Here is an 11,163-nt window from a genome sequence, read left to right on the forward strand (position 1 = left end):
CAAACAAAGTTGAAGGCTACTGACAAGAAAATAGAGGCCTAGGCCCTGTTCTTTCTGCTGCCTGAGAAACGAAGGCAGAAACCAGTATCTTGATGTTCTTCCCTGCTGTTTTCTGCTGCTTTTTCACTGTATTTTGGCAGCAGTGGGAATAAAGACAAAAGCAGCACCAAAGAACAAAGTGTGAATCTAATTCGTGCAAAAATAGGAGTGGGAACAAAAGACAGAGTAGAAGTGGATGGACTACTTATAGCAATTATTGTCAAATATTTTTGCACTTCCTTCCTTAATGTAGCTCCTTTAATATACAAAGACCTACAAATAGTTCTGAGAGGTTCCCTTTGTAAAAGGAGGAGAAAGGAAAACTGTAATAAGACTATGCAATGAAGATAAATTTTCCCAATATTGCAAGCTACAGGAAACACATGGAGGTCAAATAAAACTATTATTTGCCTTTTCAAACACTATTTTCTTCAGCTGCTAAATAAAAACATTATGAAGCCATTTTACACAGGGAAATTTAACCTTATATTAACCTTCCATATTAAGTAAACAAACCTTTCTAGCCAATAAGCATCATTGTGAACTCTCCAAGATGATAAGCAATACCTTAATTACATTCATTTACATGACTTTGAAATTGTTCCAGACCAAAGTCGACAACTACAAGGTCAAAGAGTATGGAAATCTAAAGGAAGGAGAAATCTATAGTCGGCCAGTTCACACAAGCATGGTGCAGCATCCTTTCTAACCCAGTTTGCAAAGGGTCAGGGATACCAACCAAGTACTTGCCTTTTCATCAATTACATTAAAAAAGAAAATCCTCTGAAATGCCAAAGACTGAAAGTGTTCTTTTTTTTTCTTTGAACACTATTCAAAGTTGAAAACAATGGACACTTCAGAATTGTTTTTAATGCCTAATGGCCAATTAAGCTGCATGAATCTTACGCAAATGTTTTATAATATTCTAACTGAAAAACACAACAAATATAATTTTGAAAAATGCATCCACATCACTGACAACTACTGAATATTTGGTATAGTGCCATTATACTCTGCAATACAAAACTGACTAGTTTTGTTGAGAATTATCCTATGAGGCAAGTGGAACAACAGAGGAGAAGCCACCATACTGATTCCACATCGCTGTACTTCATGAACTGCGCAGACTCGCAGAGAAGTCCCAGCCCAAAAAAACTGCTGCCTAGACTTACATTCTCATCAACAAGACTAGACTAAATCCTTAAGATATGGGGAGAAAACGCCCTGTGTTTAGTCCTAAGTACAACTTTTAGTGTGCCACATGAAAACCTTTATTATTTGATCCGTGCCACGCTTAGAGTGGGAAATGCTAATAACGCTCAAACAGCTATTATAAACTTTTAACAGTGACTGTTGCAAGAAACTTGATGAAGCATGTTCTACCCTGGAACAGTAGAAAAGCAGACACAGAGTCCATCCCATTCCCAAGACATTAGATAATGGCTCAGGTATGATCAATAGCAATTAAATTAGCCAAAACAGAGCATACATGCATGCTGCACTAATGGATCATTTCAGGATTACATTTTGCGTATTGTAACAACGAAATTATTACAAATATATAGAAAAATCTGAAGTACAGCTTTTGGATTTAGGCAGTCCCATATCAATGTACTGCAGCTGACAATATTTTCTTTGTATTAAATTAGATAAATCTCCCTGCACCTTACTTTACTAGCCAAGCACTTTTTACACAACTCTCAAGCCAACAACCTTCTGCAATTTAAGTATGATTTAGCGCAAGAGAAGCAATGAGTATTATAAAATTTATGCTTGTTCACCTTCTCTCCCCACAGAGAAGGGCAAGACGTTTTTTCATGTAAATATGTATTAGATCCAAATCATTTAAATAGATATTATTCCATAGAGAACATGATGCTGCATATGCCCATTTCAGCTCCAAGTTACTAAATAAACTGCAAGATAATGATGTTGCCTTGCTCATCTTAAAGGACACTGAAAATATTTCTAGGCATTTCAAACATAAGTAAAAGACTTTCACAAGAAAAAAGAAAAACTAGGGTGGCTCTAACAAAGCTAGATAAGGTGAAGACAAGTTACTGACAAATTAGGAAATCTCTTCAGGAATAGGTCACAACTGCTACAGCAAAAGCATAGCTCAGGTACATGGAGCAGTCTTTGCAGTATGAATAGCAAGTCATTATCATCTTCCACTTTTAAATGGAGCAAGGGAGAGATAATCATGTTTGCAAGGAGAAAAACCAAGAAACTTTAAACAGGTGACTAATTCTAAAAGTTAATGTTGGAATGTTAAATGCAAGGTGCTAAATGCTAATTTGTCTCTGTCTCAGTTATATTTAGCTACAAGTGTCACTGCTTCAATGAAAGAGAAAGAGAGAATAGGGAAAACTTAAACAATGTCTTAAAAATGAGAGCTTTAAGCACTACTTTTAAGTGAGTGCATATATCTCACTGCTTTTCACAAAACACAACAGAAGTTAATCAACATGTTACCACAAAATACATGTTTAGTTAAAAATTTATTTTTAAATCATGTATTTATTTAAAGTGAGGAAGACTGTCATTGGGCTTGAAGCTATCACATATCATTTGGGCCACAGTCAGTTATCTTACAATACAGTCTGACCTCTACTTGATTTTAAAATAGGATAATCACCTTCAACTATGTATGAACCTTGAACATTATCAAAAACAGTTTTATTGCATCAACGATTTATTAATAGTCTTATATTAATAGTAATGTAACTTTGACTTTACAAAGTCATAAAGATGACGAGAAACACAGTCAAGGCTTACTGTGCTACCTATTTTATTTTAGGCTTCTAAGGCAACCTCATGACACAATCAGAAAGACTATCCTGAAAGTATATATCCTCCAAAGAAAAAACAATAAGAATACCCATGTATTGTCCCAGTTCAACAACAGAGCAGGAAGGATACAGACGGCATAATGAGTTCAGACAAATACTGAAACCTTTCAAGTACCAAAATTCTCCTCTAGCCAACTGTGCTTGGAAGTGGAAAACTGCTCGTGCTGAGACAGGTAACGTCTGGACAAGCGCAGAGCAGCGACAACCATGAAGAAGAGGCGTGAGCCTTACGCAGGAGTGCACTAAAGCCACACTCCCCTTCCAAGCAAAGCACTGCAAAACGCCCAAAGCCTACAGGCTCACATTCAAAACAAACCCGACGGAGGAGGAAACGTTCCTCCCAGACCTTTCTGGTTCAAAACACTTGCCGCAGCAGCCCCGCCGCGTTCCCTGCGCTGAACAGTCACTTTTATAGCTGTTAGCCCCATTACACCACAGTTGACAGTTTAAACAAAGAGCAACTAAGAAAGTACAATATTCTATAACTGGCATTTACAGCATCGGCCTTGGACTTCTAATCTTTACCAGACGGGCGCACAAATCAATCTATCAGCTCATAAAGGTATGCTTTTTAACCTCTAAAACAGATGGGATTGGCCAGAAACGTCTGGCATGTCAAACTGCTAATCACTGCTGCCCTTTGCACAAAATAACCCACTTAAGTTGAGGCATGGTTGCACTGTAACAGACATTAGTCTGTGGGAAACCCATTTAACTGTCACATACTCCCGCCACTCTTGCTCTCCCTTAATTAAGCCTAATGCCTTATGCTTTGACCTTTTGTTCTAGCCTATTAACCCTATCTAGTACAAGTTCAAATATGTTAAACTTAAAAGTTTGCTGTAAAATATTAAATGCCAAGCTACAGAAAGAATGAGGGACGCTTCTCTACCCTGCAAGTTACCAACTCCTCTACCAAATTTCCTAGGCAGGCAAAATGGAAGAACTATGTTAGTCCCCAGTGATAAAATAAGTCCAAACACTTATCAGTTTCACAAAAGAAAAGTGGAGTTGCTTCCACTTGCACAGCCTACTTTCTCCTCTTCAGAGGAGAGTGAGGAAAAAAAAAAAGTGAAACTTCTGTTTGCAGCTTCATATCCTCAGGCTTTCAGGTTTTTATCCACCAAGAAAAGCACATGCTATCAGCCAAGATCATATTACACTCATCTGCTGTTCTCCGAAACCCATCATTAAAAATAAGACATAATTGGTTTACAGTGACCAATTTCTCCTCAATTAAAGGCTCCCTCTGCTAACCTCGCTCACACTGAGTCACCATCTTATTCTTTTCACAAGATAGTTACACTTAATATTAGTTTTTAATTGTCATCTGTAGCTTCTCATGATTCGCATCTTTTGAAGTTCCTGAGACTTGCATAGGCTTAAATAAGGACATAGTTTATAAACTTTAGCTCACTGACACACACTTTTCCTTTGATACAAGCTCACCTTAAGCATGACTGCATCCCATCCCTCTCTCCCACTTCATGAAGGTCTACACAGCATCAAGTCCAGCAGTTATGTTTCTAAAGCAGTACTCTTTTGCAGAAAGACCAGCCTAATAAAGACCAGAACTCTTGCCTTAAAACAAGCAGTCTAATTCCACCGACAAAAACAAACCTCTCATCAAGACACTACTGCATTCCACATTAAAACTATTTACATATGCAATGCAAACTTGGTATACCAACACAGGTAGTCTACAATTAGTGCTTATAACCAATAAACAAAGCTACTCCCCACTCCAAAAAAACAACCAAGACATGTTTTCTAATGTTGGTTAGAAACAGAAGATGGAATGCAAACTGTGTCAGGATTACCAGTCACTGATAAACATGTTTTCTCAAATCTTTAGCTTAACCACCTTAGTTACTAAGTTGAATACTTAGTGCAACATCCTTGTTTACAGCTTAAGCTTCTGCAACTCTGACTAAACAGAACTGCTTTTAAACAGAGGCAACAATCTTGAAACAAAGCTTTGAATTACTTTAACTGGTTTTGAAGAACTGAAAGACTTCTAAAAGCCTGTTGCCACAAAAGCCACTGTCTACTAAGTTCTGTTTAAGCCGTATAAGAGACCATCTGCTGCTGATCAAAACAATCTCAAGTTTTAAGCAGCTAATTAATTAATTATGTTTTAATTCCAAAGTGCCTATCTCAGTGATTCTGAGACCAGCAAGTAACACAATTAACTTTTCTGTAAATACAATTGCTCAGACAACTAAGATGCACTACAGAAATGCTAGACTTCTTTTTCTAAAAAGTCAAATGGGAAATGCTATGGGGAAAAAAATGTATATCATCTTAATTTCCCTTTATTTCCAAAACACTGATTCTGGATAAATCCAAACCACCTAGATTTGAAAAGCACATATATTTTATAAGGATTTCACTTTGCTCTGTTCTATTGTGATGGAGATGCTCAAACTGCACTACACAGACCAATGCTGTATTCAAATACAGTCAAGCAACACACAGATTTATTAAAAAAAGAGGAAAATACATCCTTGCATCTGCAATCTGTGTCATTACAACAGATATGCACAAAGTTCTGCAGGCTGGGATTTGGTATGACTGCCTCCAGCTTCTAGACCTTCCCTACAAACACTCAAAAAGTTGCCACTGGAGGCAATGCAAATGAGTCCTAAGAGACCAGAAACAAAACAACAACTGCTTGTCAACCATTACATGCCCAAATTGTATTCTTTATGCTCATCAGCATTCTCAAGTTCTTAGGCACGCATGTAGGCCCACCGAGGACAGTGGGGCTACTCAAGTGAATAAAATTACTCACAAACCAAAGTGCATATACATAAGCAATCACTGGACAACACTCAGGGAATTCTTCTCTGGTATCAAAGAAAAATAGGATTTAGGAAATGGGAACCAAGGGAGCAGATCCGAACAAAATGACAGTGATGCTACATGTCTACAAGCCACTGTAATGTAATATCTAATAATGATTTTACTGGGATAGTCCCTTGCCACAGAAGCTCAATTTGGATCTGTTTTATTTAAAAAAAGAGAGGGTAACACAGTAAGTTTTTCTTAATCTTCTCTTTCACTCTGAAATTACATGTAAATCAAGTTCTTCACTATTTAGCTGCTACCTCCCAAAGAAGTAGGCTACATCTTCAGGACTTACCAGTGAATTGCATACAAAAAGTTCAAACATTACAAAAATATTTATTTCTCTTTAATCAGCACACACACGAAAAAAAGAAAGGAAAAAAAAAAGAAGTCTTAGAGTAAAAGACAGGGATTAACTTGAAAATTTATCACTTCAAAACATATTATAATCCCAAACAGCTTATACATGGCACATGTCTGACAGCTTTGGCAGGACAATGAAGAAACCCCAAAACAAAGAGACAAGGTAAATAACCCAAACAAATTATTTACCTTGAATGTGGTCCCATCCGGAAAGCTCTTCCTTCAGGAGTCCAAGGATGCATTAATTTTCTTCCTCAACAATTTCATGCTCGATCTGGAAAGAACAGCAGAAATGGCCCTATGAAAGTCTGCATAGCAAGTTTTCCTACCTCATATTGCCTCCATCTACTTTCTTACTGTTGGTGTAACAGAACACCATGCTTTATTTCGGTTCGTAAGAACTGCAAATAACAATTTTATTTCGGAAAAACATGTAGGTCTGAACTTCAGAAATCAAAATCTTCCAAACAGAACCATCAGTGAAACCAGTAGAAACAACTCACATTGTCTAGACTTGTATTAACTAAGGGAGCAGTATTTCTGCAAGAACAAAATCACATTCAACTCTAAAAGCCCCAGTCCCCTTTTTCTTCCTTTCATTCAAAAAAACAGCTGTGACATGAAAGCCCTCCTTCCTATGTAGTGATTAGTGTTTAACACTTCAAACTTCCACCTATGAACATCAAAATAATTTTTTAAAAAGACTATTAATTTAAACATACATAAAAAAAAGACAAAAGCACAGTAAAACAGGTGAGTGTAATGCTAAATGCCACAGAATTAGTTAGAAAAAACAAAACCAATAGGAATTATATTTGGTTTTGAGACATAAGAATTAAATAGTATATGACACTATAATTAGAACATCTTATCCATCACAAGCACCATCTTAAAAATTCTCACCACTTCTCTATTATTCCTAAGTGAAACTTCACTAAATGTTGCAAAATTCAGATAGTCCAGATCATTCTTATTTCTACTATTTCACCACTGTTGTTGTAACAAGCATCACTATTAAAGGTTACATTACATCTTCTGTCATGAAGTTACCACCCAAGCAGCAAGCTTATTATGCATAAAGAGTCAAATTTAACTGCAATAAAATGTATTTAAAAAACAATAAAATACAGTAGACCTTCTCCACTGTTTAGCTGAACTTTCCCCCACTCCTCTCCCTTGGCAGAGGTAGACTTCCTCTCCTTATTTCAACACCTTTAGCTTCTGCTCCCATAAAAAATGCATCCAAAAGCTTTCTAAACACAGAATTTCTCTAGCACCAAGGATCCCACAGGTGGGTACAGGTGCATAGGATGGAGGGGGCAGAGTGGGAACTGTGTGTGCTGGGGGCACATCTCAGCACTTCCCCCTCCACGAAACCACTTGGGCTCAAGTCAGCTTAGAGCAAATGTCTAATTCTGACCACTGCAATGTGCCTGCTACCTGGGAGAAGAGATACAGGTGTTGATAGATGGGTCATCATCAGAAAAAAAAAAAAACCCTATTCAAAGCCTTCAGGTACATAAAATAACAGCAGCATGCTGGACTACTGCCAGCATCAAGATCCAACAAAAGATACCTAACAACAGAGCCAATTAAGCTGAAAAATAAGTAAATACCTGAAATACTACATGCAGATACTATTTCAAATCCTTCTCCTATACACATCACAAAATCAAAAGACAATTTGCACTACAGAACAGTAGGCAAGCCTCAATATTTGTATTCAATTAGGGGAAAAAAAACACACATCTACCATTGCAGTCAAAATAAACAGAGAAATGTCAGGTACAGTGATAATAAACATAGGTAATAAACACAGTTCAAAGCCTTCTCAACTCCATTTTGCTGAATAGGGAAATAAGCTGGACGTGGAATCTTTTGTGGCCAAAGGAAAAACAGAACAAGAGGTCCTGCAGAGTAGAAAAAAGTAGCACTTCTAATAAAACATCCTCATCTTCTCAAGTCACCTTAATTTGAGAAAAAATAGTTAATTCCAGTATTACCATTCTATACTATAGATGTAGACAAAATGTTTTTCACCACTGACAAGGGAATAAATTTAAGCATTCTTCTTTCCAAGATTTCTACCTAGTAGGTAAAAACACAAAATAAAACACAAAAATCCCACCTCACACAGTATTGCCATCAAGGTTCAATGTACAGACAGGCTTTGCTTTAGGTCAGCACTAAAGAGTCTTTTCTGTATTGTTCCAAGTAACTAAAAAGGTTTATGGAAATTCAGAGAAAAGAGAACAAAAGAATTTGTTATTTCTGGAGAAATTTCATATTCTTCAATAACATTTTAAAAATTAAGGAAAAAAAAAGGCTTTTCTAGAATAATACTTTATTCCCAAAAACTTCACATATGGATTGCTTGCTTTGCCCACCTTATAGTTTTTTCAATGTTGACTTGTTTTGCCTTCTGAACTGCCAAAAGCAGGATAGGTGATGACATGAACAATGCCTACAAGACAATCTCCTGCGGCAAGAATGATCATTTCTTTCTACCTCTGAGACAAGCCTTTCTTTCTACATCACTGAAGAGACCTTTCAGTTCCCTTTCCCTCTCTGTTTTCACAGTGGGATGGGGCACAGGGAAGAAGCAGAAAGCATGCAGCCATGAATCTTAAAGTTCACTGCGAAAAAAATCAGTATCAGAGCAACATTATCAACTCAGGACCAACAAGAACAAAAACACTGTTCATCTGTGAGCAAGACATACTGCTTGGACACATTTCAGCACAGAACTTCATTAAGTGCTTTTTGGGGACACATTAAATTCTCCCATATTTGTTTTCAAATTCTAGTTTCATCCAAGACTGAAGTGCATTTTGCATCTAGCGCCTGATCTCTCACGAGGACTCCCTCACAACTTCCTTTCTTAGAGGAGGAAGATCAACCCCTCAGAAGTCTTTCCCAACACCAAGTAGCTTCTTCTTTTTATCTGATTTTGTCTATAAGCAAAATCGGTTTTCCTCTGCTGAAGACAATGGTATTTCAGTGGTATGAAAACAGCTTCACTTAAGATAGGCAATTAAACAGGCAGAATGAGCTCCAATAACAATTTAAGTATGAGAAGACTATGCCAAAAGGGTTTGACCCAAGCTAAGATGTCTAGCAACTGCTTCTTCCCCTTTCTACACATGAATATTTATTTACGTGAGTTTTAGTTCCCATTCTCCTTCTTCAACCATCAAGCCAAGTGACCTGCAACAGACAGCCAAATAAATTACCAAATTAATTCTTTCAAGTGCTAAATAGATCCGTTAGCACTTCCAAGTATTTGAAATAAATAATCCAGAAACACTAAAGAGCAGGCATTCATCTTTACCAAAAGGATCCCTCTGCCCACTTTTCCCAAGGCAGAGCTTCCCACTGGGAAATTCAGGAAAGTTTTCATGTGGTCACAGATGTCCACCCGAAGCGCTGCCTGCCAACCACTGTATGCTGTTTTCTAACTCAGCATTTTCAAAATGCAACCAGCGAAACCCTAACCCTGTAATATCCAAAAGCAATGCCATAAGCCTTTTAAATACTTTCCTCACAACTCTTTGCCCCAGGCAGGACAGCACAGCTCAGTTACTGTCCTTATCGTTTTGGCCTGTTGGCAGGAAGACAGAGCAAACCACAAATGTTGCTACCATTAACCTTCTTGTTTTTAGGTTAAGGCTGTTTAGACAAAATGTCAAGTTTATGCTTTTTATCTTTTCTGTATATTTGTACATATTCTTTCACACCTTTTCCTCCTGTTCAGGCTTCACTCCCTACCTATGTACCTTTCCGCTTGCCTGTCATTAAACCCCTCCTCACGGGTAATGGTTTATACTTCAAAATTTGGATTTCTTGTCCCAAAATGGTATTCATCCCTTTTTAATCCATAGGACAGCCATCCTATTAATCCCGCCTACTGCTCATCACCCAGCCTATCGTTCAGCACATGGGAGATGAGCCAGACCTGTCCTGCCTGCAAACCCCATGCATGGGAGGGGAGCCACCAAAGCCCCACTGGAAAAGAGGCTTGTGCTCCCACACCAGGCACCCAGTTGGGAACCCCATGCTCTCCCCAGGATCTCTTCTGGATCCCCTCCACTCCCAAAACATTCACATGTAGGGAAAAAAAGAACCCAACCACAAGCCATTTGGGTTTTAGGTTCAGGCAACCTCTGAAGAGCTATTCTAAAATTAACAAAAAATATTATAGACCCCATGTATTCTCTGATAGCCCTACAAAGAGGTGTCAAACACAGCCCTTGAGCAGGACAGCTGACTGGGGGAAATGCAACTCCCTGGCTTTGCCTTGAGCAAGTTTATGCATGTGCTTGGCACAACACAAAACAGTTTATCTTTTAATACAGTAACATCCTGCACTGTCACTGGTAAAACTGACAGCACTCTGACTGCTAACAATAAAGTTGGCATTACAGAAACCTTTTGCCAGTGTTCAAAGCCAGAAAAATAAAGTTAGCTCTGAAGTGACCAAACAAGCTTCAAGCAAGCAAGCTTTTGCCAATTCTTTTATACAATCACACGTTAAGCAAAACTACAGACAAATACAATCACCATAAAGTTAATCCATGTTTAAGTTCTATAACTTTCACTGAATCACTAAAAAAACATTTCCTTGATGCCTTTTACGGAACAGATTTACCCCAAACACAGATATCAAACACTGTAGGTGATACAGCCAGCAATTAGATCACCCATTTAAGTTTACAATATAAAAACATTAGTTCACTTTTACTTCTTTATCAACATAGTTTTTATGACTACAATAAATTTTGGTTAGCACATCTTTTACTTTGGAAAAAGAAGTATAGGGAGCAGAGAGGAAGAGAATGTTTTCATCTGGTAATTTTCTACCCCAAGACTAACAGGGAAAAAAAAAAGAAGTTCATCCAGTATGGTTTGGCATCTGACAGCATCTTGTATTCTGTGCATGCATGGCCTACAAAAATCTGAAAGCCATTGATAGCTCTCACTCACTAGATAACCCAGAACCACAGGCCAGTCTCACAGCAGGTCAGATTTCACCCCTGCCCAAACCATGCAGTCACTACTC

At 37.8% G+C, this 11,163-nt stretch overlaps 1 protein-coding gene across 3 annotated transcripts in view; it reads right to left on the reverse strand.

The window, feature by feature from the left end:
* NRIP1 (nuclear receptor interacting protein 1) overlaps nt 1-11,163 on the reverse strand; it is a 79,244-nt gene that overhangs the window by 62,344 nt on the left and 5,737 nt on the right. For all 3 annotated transcript variants that reach the window (XM_027680872.1, XM_027680871.1, XM_027680874.1), the window contains exon 2: nt 6,294-6,378. The gene's annotated coding sequence lies outside the window, so the exon portion shown is untranslated. The remainder of the gene's footprint in view (nt 1-6,293; nt 6,379-11,163) is intronic.

This window comes from Neopelma chrysocephalum, unplaced genomic scaffold (genome assembly GCF_003984885.1).
Source record: "Neopelma chrysocephalum unplaced genomic scaffold, ASM398488v2 Primary Assembly neopelma1_60, whole genome shotgun sequence".
NCBI classification, from domain to species: domain Eukaryota; kingdom Metazoa; phylum Chordata; class Aves; order Passeriformes; family Pipridae; genus Neopelma; species Neopelma chrysocephalum.